The 16,964-nt window shown below is 38.3% G+C and overlaps 1 protein-coding gene across 7 annotated transcripts in view; it reads left to right on the top strand.

Annotated features, from left to right (window-relative positions):
- The window catches only part of CACNA2D1 (calcium voltage-gated channel auxiliary subunit alpha2delta 1), a 503,379-nt gene that overhangs the window by 367,488 nt on the left and 118,927 nt on the right, over window positions 1–16,964 (top strand). The gene's annotated exons all lie outside the window — the stretch shown is intronic.

The following is a 16,964-nucleotide window of genomic DNA, read 5'->3' as shown; positions in this document are numbered from 1 at the left end:
AGAACAAGCACAAGCAGGGGGAACAGCAGGCAGAGGGAGAGGGAGAAGCAGACTCCCTGCCGAACAGGGAGCCCGATGCGGGACTCGATCCCGGGACTCCAGGATCATGACCCGAGCCAACGGCAGTCGCTTAACCGACTGAGCCACCCAGGCGCCCCTCTTGATATTTCTTAATACTAAGCTAATATCTGTTAGCTTCTCCCGTTTTGTGAGAAAAAGATAGCACACTACTGTTAGAAGGAAAGCGTACTCTTCCTTACGTGGCTCTGCATCTGCCCAAATCACTTCAAACCGCGAGACCTCAGGAGCAGTGGGAGCTGTTGGCGTCTGGAATCGGGCCAGGCTACGGTGATGCCACGAGCAGGTGTTTGGGTACCTGGGACAGGAGGTTGCCATGAATCATGAATCCTAAAACAGTTTTGAGATGAGGGTCCATCTGCTCAGATGGACAACGTGTTGAATCACATTGGAGAATGGAATAGAATTTTTAGAAGCTAAGTGAAATATTTCTCCAGATTTCAAGTCTGTGTTTTTTATATGAAAAGTGTTGATGCTTTGCTTTAATCAGTGAATGGGGATTTGTTAAAATGAGTATGACGGGAAGCAAAATGAAATTTTAGAGAAAATAGAGCTTCCGTAAGTGTCAGGTTGGATTAATTTTGAGGGCATCTTAGTGATGATATATATTCAGTGAAGATCAATATATTTTACACATTAAAATGAATAAACCCTTTTGTAATATCCTTTACTCTTATAAAGGAGGGTAAGGAGAAATAAATCAATAACAAAAAAGAAAAGTTTATGACTCATATATATCCCGAGAACCTGTTGAAAAGACTTTAAGTGAAATATCTGCTGATATTTTTAAATTCACCTTTTAGAATGGGCTGACAAACACAAGTGCTTTTGCTTGAGTGTTATGGGATACATGTTAGGTAATTTGACTTGAAACAATTGTAATATATAGAACAATTCTTCTTGAGACTTAAGTTTTCTAAATATCTTTAACAAATAGAATTATTCACAATAAAAAGTCACACCAGTGAAAATGGGGTGAAATAGACATTAGCTAATATCTAGCTTTGTATGGCAATATTAATAAAAAAAATACGTAGGCATCATCAGACTGAATAGCACTAAGATTAGGTAGACATTCTGCATGGATGCAAATGCCAGATGGTAAGATCAGTGACAGTTCTTTTGTAGAAACCCAATGGGCTGGTCAAGGCCTACTTCATTTTTCATTGTTGAAAAAAAATCATGAGTTAATAAAATAATGTTAGTATCTATGTAATATTACCATATAGGTTTTATATACGTTTCTACTTAAAGAAATATGGTTCAGTGTAATACAACCCTTCTAAATATTCTTATTTGCTAATATGTTAAATATCATGTATCAAGAGACTGAAAATTTTAGTATATAAGATCATATTAAAAAAAAGCAACACTACTCATGAACACAATAAACGTGATAAAATAAACCTTGGGCGTCTGGGTGGCTCAGGCAGTTAAGCATCTGCCTTCGGCTCAGGTCATGATCCCAGGGTCCTGGCATTGAGCCCCCACATCAGGCACCCTGCTCAGCGGGGAGTCTGCTTCTCCGCCCCTCCCCACTGCTCGTTCTCTCTCTGTCTCTCTCTGTCAAATAAATAAATAAAATCTTTAAAAAAAAAAAACCTTAAAGTTATATCAGGTCTTAAAAAACATTTCTAAGCGTCATTTTGAAACATGGTAATTAGACACCTGATGACCTATTCAGTAATACACAGGTATTAGAATGCATTTATCAATAACTTATAGTATTATATAGCTGTAAAGTCTTTTAAAATGTATTGCCTCATTACAAATTCCATTTATGAAAAATTGATGGAAAGGTGGAAAAAGATGAGAGGAAAATTAGTGTAATAATGAAAAACCAAGAGCCCAGTACCAAAGGAAATTGATGATGCTGAGAAAAAGAAGAGAGACAAGGATTCTAAGAGAAATAGGAAAGGGAACAGAGGGAAGATTGCATAAGAAAGGAGAGAGAGAACATGGGGTCAAGAAGAGGAAGGAAAGAACAATTGAGTTATGAGCATTTTTTTAAAGATGGCTCTTTTTACAAATAGCAGCTAACTTTTAGCCTTCCTAATTATCTTCTATACTCTTTCATTTTATTTTATCTTATTTTATTTTATTTTATTTTTTTAAAGATTTTATTTATTTATTTGACAGAGAGAGACACAGCAAGAGCAGGAACACAAGCAGGGGGAGTGGGAGAGGGAGAAGCAGGCTCCCCGCAGAGCAGGGAGCCCGATGCGGGACTCGATCCCAGGACCCTGGGATCATGACCTTAGCTGAAGGCAGTCACTTAACCAACTGAGCCACCCAGGCGCCCAATATACTCTTTCATTTTAAATGCTAATCAAGGACAGTGGCTTCGATTTTTTTTTTCTTAACCCTCTTCATATATTTTTAAATGTGTTGATATTTGTCCACTTGATCTTGGAAAAGACTTTTGACTGTTTAATTTAGCTGAATGCTTACGATTCCCCCCTAATATTAGCCATGGAAGCAACCCGCGGCCTCTTGCAGTAGTTAGTTTTTGAGCAAAGGTATGCCAGACAAGTTGGTTCACTAAACGACTGATGGCTTTAATTCATTTACCTGTTAGAAGAGGTCATTTAACATAGCTGTCTTGACTGCTATGAAATACACTTGACATAATTGAACTTCGGTGATTCCTTCCTAAGTTCTTTTCATTTCCTTTTGTTTCTGACTACCTTTTGGCATATAGAAGTCATATATGATGGGTACAACTTGATGAGTTTGGAGATAAGTATACGTACACCCCTGATACCATCACTACAATCAGTACTATAAACCTATCCATCATCTCTAGAAGTTTCTTCCCACCATCATATTTATTATTCTATTTTTTGTGATAAGAGGGTTAGCAGATTTTTAAGTGTATAATACAGTATTTTTAACTATAGGTATTATGTTAAACAGAAGATCTCTAGGGTTTATTCCTCTTGCATAACTGAAACTTCGTTACCTCTGACTAATACCTCCCCATTTCCCACTTGCCGCAACCCTGGGCAACCACCATCCTACTCTACTTCTATGACTTTACTCTTTGAGTTTCCTCATGGAAGTGGTATCATGTAGTATTTGTCTTTCTGTGTTAGGCTTATTTATTTGGTTAAAGGCTGAATGATTTTTTTTATATATATATTAACAATATAATAGAACCAAGTCTCTATCATAAGACATTAAGACAATATTATAATTAAAAACTAAGACACCATATTTCTGTTGATGCTGACATGTTTTTAAAACATCCAACCCTTTTTTCAAGTTTAAAGACTTTTTAAATGAAGTGCTTTTTAAAATTTACTCAGGAAATCATACGTTTTTTTCTCTGATCTTACCATTTTGATACACGCCAGGATAAGGTAGAGTGGCTCATCCCTAATAATTGTCTGTTAAAGTAAAGGTCAAAAATAGCCTTTACTATTGTTATTTTACTATAATGGAAATAGAATATATGTTACTTTTACGTAATTGGATTTTTTTTAAAGATTTTATTTATTTGAGAGAGAGAGAATGAGAGAGCACATGAGAGGGGGGAGGGTCAGAGGGAGAAGCAGACTCCCTGCCGAGCAGGAAGCCCGATGCGGGACTCGATCCAGGGACTCCAGGATCATGACCTGAGCCGAAGGCAGTCGCTTAACCAACTGAGCCACCCAGGCGCCCACGTAATTGGATTTTTATATAACAAGATTTGTACCTCAGGCTTAGATGTCCCTAGTAGCTGTGAGAAACTGGTTGGATTTTCTAAATTTTCTCAGCCTTGATCATCAAATCTGGAAAAAAAATATGAACAGCAACTCTTCAGTTTATTCCCTGAAGGTTGTTATCAATGAGATAATAAACTGTAAAGTACTTTGGAAATAGAAAACAGTAGGCATTTTTACAAGAGTGAATATCAACTAAAATAATTTTTTTTCTAAATTCACTTTTCATGTGAGAAAATGAAGAACATAATTGAGATTTCAGTCAGTTGACAAGGAAACTGAAATAGCCATCTGTTTATGACCCCTTCCACATTTCTAAGCAATAATATCTACCAGTTAACACCGCATGGTAGAGGTGGTCCAGAGATTTTAGCCTCTTACCTTGGTTAGGGCACTTCTCAATAGGGTTTCCAGGTAAAACAAAAGTTGCTCAGTTAAGTTTGAATTTCACACAAATAACAAATTTTTTAATACAGGTATGCAGTATTTGGGAAAAACACTAAAAACATCTGATCTTTATCAAAATTCAAATTTAACTGGGTGTCCTGTATTTCTTTTAGCTAAATCTGTCAACCGTATCTGTCACGTTCTGAGTTTCTACATTTGTAATATAGGAAAATCAGCTTCCACGTTATGTCATGGAATTCTTGTGGGGATCAAACAGAATCTATTATATACATTAATCCAAGTGTAGAAATTTTATATTTAAAAAAGTTCTGTCAACTGTCTTTTAAAAATTTTTTGCCACAGGGGTGCCTGGGTGGCTCAATCGGTTAAGCATCTGCCTTCGGTTCAGGTCATGATCCCGGGGTCCTGGGATTGAGCCCCATGTCGGGCTCCCTGCTCAGCAGGGAGTCTGCTTCTCCCTCTCCCTCTGGTTGTGCATGCTCTCTCGCTCTCAAATAAAATCTTTTTAAAAAAATGTTTGCCACAATTACTGAAAATAAAGTGTTTTTGCAAAAACTAGGATCCTCTGACTCACAATAGTCTAAGAAATGTTGTTCCGTGTTGAGATGCAATTTAGAGCAGGGCTACTTGGCATGAGTGGATTAAGCAAGTATATTCTACCCAATAACCAGGTTATAAATGTCACTTACGTCATTTGATGTGGTGGCAACCTTTGGAAAACACTCACAGACTTCAGCAAATAATGGGAAGACAATAATGTTTAGATTGTAGAATTGTTAAAAGAAGAAAATAATTAAATACACTTCTTAGCCAATTGCCTGCATATAGGAGAAAGTCAGTGATGGTTAGCCACTTTTATTAGTTTCATTTATTGGATTATTTAAATGATGTGGAGAAACTACTGACTCCAAGTACAGAAATTTCTCGAGCTGACATCCTATAAAGGCACCTCTGCAGAACTGGTTCTGAAAAGCAGTTTGGCTAGTCATCAGTGGGGACTTGAACTCTTGACATCTGTCCTTGGACAGAACCTCGATAAACTGCCTGTTTTCTGATTTGGTTGATGTGTATGGAAATGAACTGTAAGAAGGATTCTGTGTGTCTTTTTCTTTTCTTCTCTCCCTTCTCCTCCTTTGGCTCCTGCACCCCCTCCCTTCCTCCTCTTTCAGTTTCCAGCCTAGAAGGTGGATAGGCTGTGTGATAATGGAAGGGATGTTAAATTTGAGGGTGAAGAGGAGTTCTTGATGCATGTGAAAACTGTCATCAGCAGAATTACTTGCTTTGGCTCAGTCACATTCCATCTGTGAGCCCATTTCTTCACCACTAACTTGGGATGATGGAAGATGATTTCCAGCGCAGACACTAACATTATCTACTTAAGTGTTTGGGCTTTGCTTTTGTGACGTCCACAGTCCTTGTGCTGTGGGACAAGAAGTCTAGAGCTAGCTTCATGGCATAGCCGAAGCTGGGAGCTCATGTCCAGTGACATCTTCACTGAGTATGTGCTGACTGGAAAATCAGTTCAATTTATGAGCGCTTTCCTTTGAAAGCTCTTAATTGCTTTGGATAAATGAACTTTAAAGCTATTAAACTGCTTTCAAGAGCTGTCAACTTTGTGAATTTTTACCCGTCGTTAAAACAGAGGTACAAATTATTCATTTACCTGTTAGTATCTCCTGAAATTGTTTTAATTCCTGCTGTAATTGGGATTGTAATTAGGAATTAGTGGTTCACTGAAATGCCAATGGAGGCAGTACTTACTCTTTTCTTAGATAATTAGTTGTATTTGCAGAAAAAGCCAAAAATCTACTTCATTTTCATATGACATTTTCTTAATGTCTTATTAAGCACTTGTTCTCTCTCTGCCTTCCTTCATTTGTTCATTTCAAAACCATGGGGTTACAATAAAGTGACCTATTACTTGTTGAGTGACTGTTAACTACACTCTGGGAGACAATTCTTTGTTGTTTATATCTGCTAAAATTTTTAAAATGCAAAAGAACCTGTGTACAAAGTATATGAAGTGACATATTCTTTCCGTATGGATGGTCAGTTGTTCTTGAGTTGTCTAGTACTTTTTGAAAAATAGCTCAAAAATGTTTTAAACATCAAATAGCAGATGACACAGGTTAGTCCAAAGAATACTTTTTTTTTCCCCCTTTTTGGTTATTTATGAAGGCAGCATTTGTGATAGATTCCTAGCCAATTTGAAGAAAATGGGATAGTGTTGGAGCCTTGATATTAATGGTATGTATAGAAGTACTGTTTTCATGTTCAGTTATCTTTTTAAAAGCCCATTTTTTTTCTTTTTTACTTTGATATTTAGGAATGGATGCAAGGTTTAACTATAAATGTATTCTATTTGCAGATTGCTGTATAAACAAACTTGAAATGGAAGTGATTCGACTATCACTATTTTTATGCTAATAATGCTTAAAATCCAGTGTACCAGTTAGGAATACTACCAATTACAAAAACAGTTTGATTTCAACACTATGGAAGTTTGTTTTTCACTTCAGTCTGAGTAGCAGTCAGTTGTATAGACTGGAGCTGATAGGGATGCTTCACGAAGAGGGGGTCCGTGGTCCTGTTTGGTTTCTGTCATCTGTGACCTCTGCCTCAAACCCACCTCTGTTACTTGTGCTCGCTCTTAATGGACAAAGGACAAACAGTATTCTCCCTCTTGTTGGGGGTTCTTGCTCGAAGTCACACAAAACCTTTCCTCTTGTGGGACGTTGGCCAGAATTTAGTGGCCTCGTGGGCCCAGTTACCTTCAAGGTGGTCATGTATGCAGGTGAAAAGCAGAAGCTGTACTAAGTAAGAAGGGGAGAAGAGGTGCTTGGGGACAAAAAGACCTCTGATGTGGTTACTCTGCGCACATGTGTGTTTTATTTTTTTAAGTTTTTTTAAGGATTTTATTTATTTGAGAGAGAGACAGAAAGAGAAAGGGAACAGGTGCATAGAGGCAGAAGGAGAAGCAGATTCGCCGCTGAGCAGGGAGCCCAACTCAGGGCTTGATCCCAGGCCCCTGCGACCATGACCTGAGCCAAAGGCAGTCGCTTAACCGACTGAGCGACCCAGGTGCCCCCACATGTGTTTTATTTTTTTAATTTTTTTTAATTTTTAATTTTTATTTTTTTTAATTTTTTAAGTTTTTTTATTTATTCATTTGAGACACAGAGATACAGAGAGAGAGAGAGAGAGAGAGAGAGAAAGCATGAGCAGGGAGAGAGGCAGAGGGAGAGGGAGAAGCAGGCTCCTCGCTGAGCCAGGAGCCTGATGCGGGGCTTGATCCCATGACCTGAGCCGAAGGCAGACGCTTAACCACCTGAGCCACCCAGAAGCCCCCACATGTGTGTTTTGTTTTGTTTTGTTTTAAGATTTTATTTATTTGACAGAGTCACAGCGAGAGAGGGAACACAAGCAGCGGGAGTGGGAGAGGGAGAAGCAGGCTTCCCGCTGAGCTGGGAGCCCGATGTGGGGCTCGATCCCAGGACCCTGGGATTATGACCTGAGCCGAAGGCAGACGCTTAACGACTGAGCCACCCAGGCACCCCACATGTGTGTTTTAAAAGACCAAATTGTTTCCAATCTGCCTGAAATTTTAATCTAATTGGGGAGTCGACATTTATACATCTTGAAATTTAGATTATAATACAGAAAATTAAATGATTAAATGTCAGATAAATTAGACCAGCTGTAACAATACATTTGCTATAGGACTTTTGGAAAAGACAAAGTGATTAGAGACCAGAGTTAATGGGCTTGGTTTATGAACTCTGGTTTGAAAAATCAAGTTGAAGGCAAAAGGGCAAAGCCCAATTAGAAGGAAGAAAAGCACAAAGTGAGAAACAGGGAGATGAGCAAGTACTGTGAGAGGCTAGTAAGCCTAGTTAATCTAAGAGTTTGTTACAGAAGAAGAGTGCTGTCAGATCAAAAGTTTCATTAATGGCAAATTTTGTGGCTCCGAATGTCAGAATTGTTTGGGATTTAATGTTAGGAAAATACCATCGACATTTTGAGCAGTGGAATACTATAGCTAAAACAGTGTTTATTCTGATTGGAAGGAGAAACACTGAGAGAACCTTGACCAGAAGATACACTATTGTAATGATCAGATGTGGGATATGAACAAGGGACCAAATAGGAATTTATTTAAAAAAATTTTTTTAAAGATTTTACTTATTTGAGAGAGAGACAGAGAAAATGGTGGGGAGGGGCAGAGGGAGAGAGAGAGAGAGAAGCAGACTCCCTGCTGATCCCAGAATCCTGGGATCATGACCTGAGCCAAAGGCAGACGCTTAACTGACTAAGCCACCCAGGCATCCCCCAAGTAGGAATTTGAAAAGGAGGATCTTTGGATAGAAAAAACGAGGATATTAGAGATGTTACCAAAAAAATAAATATTGATACACTTATATATTGCAGAATGATTACCAGTGTAGTGTTGGGTAACACCTTCCTATCACCTGACATAATTGCCATTTCTTTTTTGTGGTGAGAAATTTAAGATGCAGTTTCTTAGTGACTTTCAAGTAGATGATATTAAGTTTCCCCCCCCTGCTCTATCTTCAGACCTTATTCATCTTTTGACTGGAAGTTTGTACCCTTTGGCCAATATCACACTATTCCCACCCTCCCCAGCAACCATCATTCTACTTTCTGCTACTCAATGTCTCTGTGAGTTCGGCTTCCTTAGATTCCACATGTAAGAGAGATCATACAGTATTTCTCTTTCTCTGTCTGACTTTTTTCACTTAGCATAATGCCCTCATTTAAGTGTATCAAATTAACACATTGTTATATCTGAATTATATCTCAATAAAAAAGATAAAATAAATGAATTTAGTGACAGACATAAAGTATAAGTTAAGATGACTATAATATATAATTTGAGGGGATATGAGAATGTTGGTACTGTATGCTAAAATAAAATACCAGAAGTAATTTGGGGAGTAAATTGGTAAGTTTGATTTAGACCAGTAATTATACACACACACACACACACACACACGCCACACACACACGCACAAAATATTATCTTGAAATTCTCATTTGATCCTGATTTATAGAGATGATTCAGTAGCCTTAAATTTGTTGGCTTTTGTATAGCCTCATCTCTTACCTGAAGCTGTCTTATTTTTCACACATAAGGGTTGTAATAGTTACTCACTTTGCAGTCAACTATGGATCCAGTCACACTTCAATTAAGTGATTTATTGCTGACAAGAAAGAGTAGTTAAAGGCGCCTGGGTGGCTCAGTCGGTTAAGTGTCTGCCTTCGGCTCAGGTCATGATCCCAGGGTCCTGGGATCGAGCCCTGCATCAGGCTCCCTGCTCTGCGGGAAGCCTGCTTCTCCCTCTCCCACTCCCCCTGCTTGTGTTCCCTCTCTCACTGTGTCTCTCTCTGTCAAATAAATAAATAAATAAATAAAATCTTAAAAAAAAAAAAAAAAGAGTAGTTAAATAAGATGCTAATATGAACCTGGAAGTTGATTGTAATTGGATGGTGGATAACACTATTTAAAATATGTGAATAAGCATTGCTAAAAAGCTTCAGGTCTTTTTAACTTCTAAAGGATCTCTCTCATTCTGTTCCTTTTTCTTTTATACACTGTTAAATTTTTATACTGTATGCCATCCATTTTTATATACATAGAAACATCTTTGCTATGTAATTCATTTTATGTTCACTCTATTTTATTAAGGAAAATTAACATCTTTGTCAAAAATTTAGACACCTTTCTAAGCACTTCTGTTAGGTACACCAAATAAAATAAACATATTGTCAACATTGTCTAAGATGTATTGACTTACAAAAACAGGCAACTTGTAGAATCACAGGTTTTTTTTTTTTTATGAATATATCAATATTACCTCATTGGATTTGTTTGCTTACAAAATGGGAAACTTTTTCTCTGTCAGAGTTCACATTTTTCTCTAGGTATCACATACCTGAAATTATTCTTCAGTAAATCCTCACCTTTATAGAACTTGTATTTACAAGCTTATTTCTGAGCCACAGCTAATAACTACTTAAGGGCCATCTAAATGATTAAGTCTTTGTGCACTGTTTACTTTATTGAATATTCCACTTATAACTGCACAATGTGTTTGCGGCCTGCTGCTGCTGATGGACAGATAACCCCCTTTTTAAAAAAAAAAAAAAGATTTTATTTGACAGAGAGAGGGAACACAAGCAGGGAGAGTGGGAGAGGGAGAAGCAGACTTCCTGCCGAGCAGGGAGTCCGACGGGGGGGGCTCGATCCCGGGACCCTGGGATCATGACCTGAGCTGAAGGCAGATGCTTAACTGACTGAGCCACCCAGGTGCCCCACAGATAACCCTTTATGTTCAATGAAACTGTTTTCCGTAGCTTATCTGGCATCAGTAGAATTACCAGCAAATCACTTTGTAATAAGTGCTTTTATTTTTAGAACTACAGTGATTTATTCTTGGCTATGATACATTGTATCTGTATGTGAGTTAGTGCTGCTTGTTGATAAGTTATAGAAATGTTCTGGACATATTACAGTAGTGATATTATCAAAGGCACTCTCAAGCCAAACCAATGATAGCATCTGAACATCAAGCCTCATGGCTCAGTAACTAAATTAAAATCCCAAAACAATTGCATTGAGTCAATATAGTCAAGTATGGTTGCAAGGGGGAAAAGTGGTAAGAACAAGCAAACGTCCTGTTGCTGAGGAAACCAAGATATTCTAAGAATTCAAATACTGGTAAGAGTGAATTTTGCTCTGGAGGAGTTCACAGGTGAGAGAAAAAATTATGAACATGTTAGATTAAAATGAAGTGCCAAGAGATAGCTAATAAATATATTAACAAGTTATCTGAAACACAGTTGATGTTAACAGTTCTCAAGTGAAATTATATGATCTGGAATTATTCACTTAATGACATCTGGCTCCCTGACTGCAGGCTTCAGATCATCCAAAGACCCTAACCCAATGTCCATCTCCAGTTTTATTTACTATAAGGTTCAGCCTTGATCACGTACTCGTACATTGCCCTTTTCTCTCCTTTTATTTTATTTTCTGCAACCTACCTTTTTTTTTTTTTTTTTTTCATCTCCATGTTTTAATGCGAGAGCTCCATCTCTGGTCATAGGCGTCTTAGCAGTCATTTAAAATAGAATATAAGCACCAACTTTCACGTGAAAGATTTCCCCAAAAGCAATCTTTCTTAACTTTTTCTCAGAGAAATTTTTTGTATTATAATAGCTATAAAATTTTATCTTCCTTCCAAATTTATTTTGTATACGCTCTTTCTAGAAAGCATTGCAGTGTAAGCAACTGCTCGTAGAGATGGCTGTGTGCGTGTGTGTGTGCGTGCGCACCCACGTGTGTGTGTGTGTGTGTGTGTGTGTGTGTACTCATATCACCTAACACAGTGCCTTGTGTATAGTGAATAATATTTGTTAAATTAAGCTGGGTAAACAGATTGACATAACAGGTACTAGAATTGAAAACAAGTATCCGAGTAGAACTTAAGAGAATGTTGCTAAATAATGGGAAACAAGGGCAAAACAGATGGAAACTGCCAAGAAACCTAGTGTTCCAATTATCTAGGTCCCTGCCTGTACACCTTTCCCATCCTTACCCCCCTTAATCTATGCCAGTGTTCTTCCTGGGGTTTCTGGAGTGACCTCATGGAGTCCTTTAGATTCCCAGGAAATTTTATTGACTCTCTGACAGCATCCTGCATCATTGGCGATGGAGTAGGAATGTGCTTGTAGGCAGTTAAAATCTAAGCACATCTTATGATAATCTATTTAAAAAATCTCTCTATAATCAGATCCAGTGACCCAATGATACCGTTTTCTAATATTCACATATGGATTACTTATTATGTGCCAACTTAGTTCTAAGTGTTGTGTGTGTAAATCATTGAATCTTTAACCCTTGGAAGTGGGAAATAGGAATCATTACTCTCGTTTTACTGAAAAAGGTTAGTAATTCATCCAGTGAAAAATCTGAGTGGACTGGCTCCAAACTCCTTTCTGAAGTTCTACACTAGGCTGTTTCCAGTCGGACAAGAACATTTTAAAGAAGAGACAAGAAGACAGACTCTTCCTATGAGCATTGACTCGAGTGGGATGACTGCCTTCTAGTCTCACCTTCCGCCTCTGCAGCTCATTGGTGGCTCTGTGCCAGCAAGCTTCCGTCATTCAGCATTTGAAAACTTGATCTGGGAATGAAAATTGTTTGGGAACCAGTTGCTTTTTAGACACATGTGTACCCCCAAATTCAGTATTGAATGAAAGATATACTACTAGATTCTAGTAATATAAATATATAAGTAATAAGCGGTTTCCTCAGGGCCAAAATAACACTGCCCTAAGAAGATAGAGGAATGTAAGAAATAGTGAAGCAGATTTCACTCTGTGAAGCATTCACTTCCTTTACGTTCAAGTCTATGTAATGGGGTAGAGTTCTGACCTCTAGCAGATTATTGGTTCAGTTACTTAAACAATGGCTAACATGACAGAGACTGTATATATTTTTCTCAGATAAAACTCTTACCTAATAGGTAGATTAGTTGTAGAGCAAGCGTGGTCCCATCTATCTGCCGTTCCTTCGGTTGTTGTCCTCATCTGAATGACCAAAACTGGATCGACACTACCACATTTATGGTTAGGGTGAAAAAGAAGGGGAAACTTAGTGGAAGGCAAACAGCATGACCAGAAAGTTGTACATATGTTGCTCCTCAAATGCTCTTGACGAGAATTTCATCATATGGCCCTACTGTGGCAAGAGAGACTGAGAAATACAGTTTCTAGTAGGTAATCACCTAAAACTTGGGAGGTACTGTTACTAGAAGGATGGAGAAAGAAGAGTATTTTAAAGCACTGTCACAGACTGTTCCTTTGGTCGTCTGAATATCTGTGCATATGTTTTTTTTTTTTTTTCCTCACACATAGAACACACTATCTTTCCGTAGAAGACGATCCAAAATCCCAACAAGTTAGTACATCCAGATAAAAATCCAGGCTTTCCAGGTAACATGCAATTCTCTCCATCATGGCGATACAACTTTTCCTAATTTGACTATTTATAATACAGCGGAATATCGGTTGCTTTTTTGTTTTTTTGCCCTGTTGCCATTATTGCCCAGGTATCTTATATGAAATGATACTGTCTTCTGGATGACCACAATAAAAATTCTCATTTGAAAAAAGAGTAGGAAATACAGAGCAGTCACAGGTTTGTGGTACATACTACAATTCGTTGGGTAAGAAACGCAAAGACAACCTACTCTTGGATAAAGCAGATATCTTGGTTAGCCCATGTGCTTGCTCTGGGAGTAACCCTTCTGTCTGTAACCCTCTCTGGCACATCCGAAGAGGTATGTGCTTGGGGCTAAACAGCTTTCATATCTTGCTGTTTCTGCAGCAGGTTTAGAGCCCTGAAATTGCCTTTGGGTTCACAACAGTGACAAGATTTCTGCAGTCTAGCCTTGTGGTTGCTTTGGTAGCACAAACAGCATCAAAAACAATACTGAGCTGGCTTCTACTTATGTTCTTCTAGTGAGTTTCTTGTGCTAGCAATCTCAGTTCTAAGATTTAGTCTAGAAGTCATTCTTTTTTTTTTTTTTTTTTTTTTTTAGAGAATGCAGAGGTGGGGACAGAGAGAGAGGGAGAGAGAGAGAGAGGGAGAGAATCTTCAGCAGACTCCCCACTGAGCACAGAGCATAAGTCAGGGCTCCATCCCATGACCATGAGATCATGACCTGAGCCGAAATGAAGAGTCAGACACCTAACTGAGCCACCTAAGTGCCTGAGTCTAGAAATAATTCTTATCCAATATCTTTTTTATCTTTACTGGGTTCTGAACTTAGCCCGTCTTCATCTCTCTCATTTCAATGGTGGCTTACTTGAAACATTGCTGAAAACAGAAAACGTAATGTTAGAGTAGTGGACATTACTCATATTTTAGTTGTCCATCTGTACCTGTGGCCGAGGCTGCTAGCTGCCTAACAGAGTTGTGTCTTCTCACTCCATTGTGAAATTCTGCCTTTGGAAATGACACCTTGTCAGGGACTATACGTGTCAGACCTCCTTTGTATCTATGCAGCCCCAGTAGTATATGAGTAAAAGTAAGAGGTCTCAGTTCAAGCCTGAGATTGTTAGGACTTGGGCGTGCCTTCTCCACACTTCCTGAGTGACTTTAGAAACCAAGTGCTGAAGAAGGCAAGAGTGCCACCAGGTAGAAGTCATTGAATACCATCTTGAAGCAGAATCGATGCCTCTGTGGGTAGTGATACTTAGACTGTCATATGAGTGAGGAATAAACTTTGTGCTAATAAACAAAAGATTTGAGATTGTTCATTAAGTTATTTTTGTTACCATAATGGATAGAGAATCCTTTCCATGTCTTGGGTATTTCCCAGGTTAAAGGTTTTACTGGAAAACAGAGCCCACCTTGCAACACAGAATCTGAAAAGGCCAGCTATTTGCCTTTCTAGAATCTCTGGCACTTTTGTGTGGGTACATAACCCTCAGTCTGTTATTGAGACTCATCCTGGACCTTGATATAGGAGCCATGATATGAGTTAGGGAGTGTGGAGAATTCATTTTGGGACAGTAGTTTGGGCAGCAACATTCAGATTCCTGGAAATTTTGTGGGCTATACAGTACACATTTATTGAATTAATTCTGGCTTAAAAATAGTCCAAATTCATTATCATGGCTTAGAATTCAGAACCATCACTAATAATCCATAAGAGATGACTGAGGCGACCTTAAAGTAATGATCCACATAATACCAATTAGATCCAGCCAGCAGGACCAGGGTTGGGTTTTTAAAGGCATTTTTGAGTATGTGAAGTTTCCTTTTTTCTATGTGACCAAAAATGCAAAATCTATTAGAATTAGAAAAATGCTGTTGAGCTCATTAATGGGAAATGCAATTAGCTGTCATTTGAAGTGGTGTTTCTACCAAGAGAATCAGGCCTCACTTCATCCTTCTGTGCTTTATTATTTCCTAGCAGCTGAAATGAAAAACTGTATGCTCATATTATTTTTAGAGCATTTTAACCAGAAAATGGCTCTACAATCTGCATACTTTCTCAAGAATATTTCTCTAACCCATATTTCAGTATTCTGGGTAATTGTACACTTAAGTACCTTTTGAGGTCACTGATTGAGTAACTAGCATAGCACACCCTAAATATCATGTGAAGTAGAATTGTAGTCCAGTAGGTTTAGCTGAAGACACGCCCACAGTTCATTTTTGATTGGAGAAAAAATTCTCCTAAACGGTCATTGTCACCGTTAAAGATGGCATTCAGAAATACAATGCCCACTTTATGGACACCACTTCTCCTGTCATCCCAAAATCTTAGTGGAAAGCAAAAGGGACCTCTAAAATGAACACCATTATGCCTTTTTACAGGAGTTTTAGAAGCTCCAATTTCCTCTCAAAACACATAGCTTTCATTATGCATCATTAAGAAAGTGATTATTTCAGGGCGCCTGGGTGGCTCAGTTGGTTAAGCGACTGCCTTCGGCTCAGGTCATGATCCTGGAGTCCCGGGATCGAGTCCCGCATCGGGCTCCCTGCTCAGCGGGGAGTCTGCTTCTCCCTCTGACCCTCCTCCCTCTCATACTCTCTGTCTCTCATTCTCTCTCTCTCAAATAAATAAATAAAAAATCTTAAAAAAAAAAGTGATTATTTCAGGGAATTTCAGTGAATGGTTATTATCCTTTTTACTCTTTGACCTTCTGTAATTCTGAGCCTCTATAAATAATGTACCACCTAAGTGCCACAGTGGGATTTTGCAACAAATTAGTGATACCACAGAAGAAAATACATTGTTTAATTTTACCATAATATAAGTATCTTAATTTCGTATAATCAAGGGGTATTTCCTAATAGTAAATATCTCAGAAGACTTCTAAGAGAATATTATTTTTAAATATAAACCATCTAATTTTATAAACCATATTAAAATTGAATGGTCTGGCTCATACTGTAAATTGCAAACCTTTTTTCTGTCTTTAAAGGAAGATACCAATTTTACAGAGCATAATACTGCATATCACGGTTAATTTCAATTAACAATTATAGTGAAAAATTCTAGATGAATGTCGTCTGCAAAGAATTCAGAAATCTAATTTAAACATGACTTTCAAATTTCAGGTTTGTTAAGTCACTTGTCAAAATCACTGTTTAACCACTTCCAACCCATGGTGGTTGTGGGACCTTTGCAGTGTTACCTAATGTCACTTCTGTCATCTCTCCTGATCATTTGTAACAGTCTGAATCCAATCAGGAGAGAGAAAACAGTATTTTGAATAGGAAAAGTTATTTTTTTGCAAGTTAATTTTTTTTAAGTAAAGAGTTATTGTAACAGGGATTGGAATACTGAGGGATTAGCTAGAAGTACAGATCACTCTGAAGACTGTAGGTATACCAGATATAGTATTATATAATGTAATCTGTAACAACAACTCCCCCTGGAATTGAGCTAGCCTGAGGAAGCAACCTCAATCCCCTGTGCCTCTGGGCTGAGATCCAGATCTTGCTTTTTTTTTTTTTTTTCCTTAAGATTTTATTTATTTGAGAGACAGACCATGTGCACCCTGCATGAGCTGGTGGAGGGGCAAAGGGAGAGGGAGAAGCAGACTCTCCGCTGAGCAGGGAGCCAGACACGGGGCTTGTTCCCATGACCCTGGGACCATGAACTAAGCCAAAGGCAGATGCTTAACCAATTGAGCCACCCAGGTGCCACGCCCCCCCCCCCCCCCCCCCCC

The sequence above is a fragment of the Neomonachus schauinslandi genome, chromosome 12, assembly GCF_002201575.2.
Source record: "Neomonachus schauinslandi chromosome 12, ASM220157v2, whole genome shotgun sequence".
Lineage (NCBI taxonomy): Eukaryota > Metazoa > Chordata > Mammalia > Carnivora > Phocidae > Neomonachus > Neomonachus schauinslandi.
This window is presented reverse-complemented; position numbering and strand designations above follow the sequence as displayed.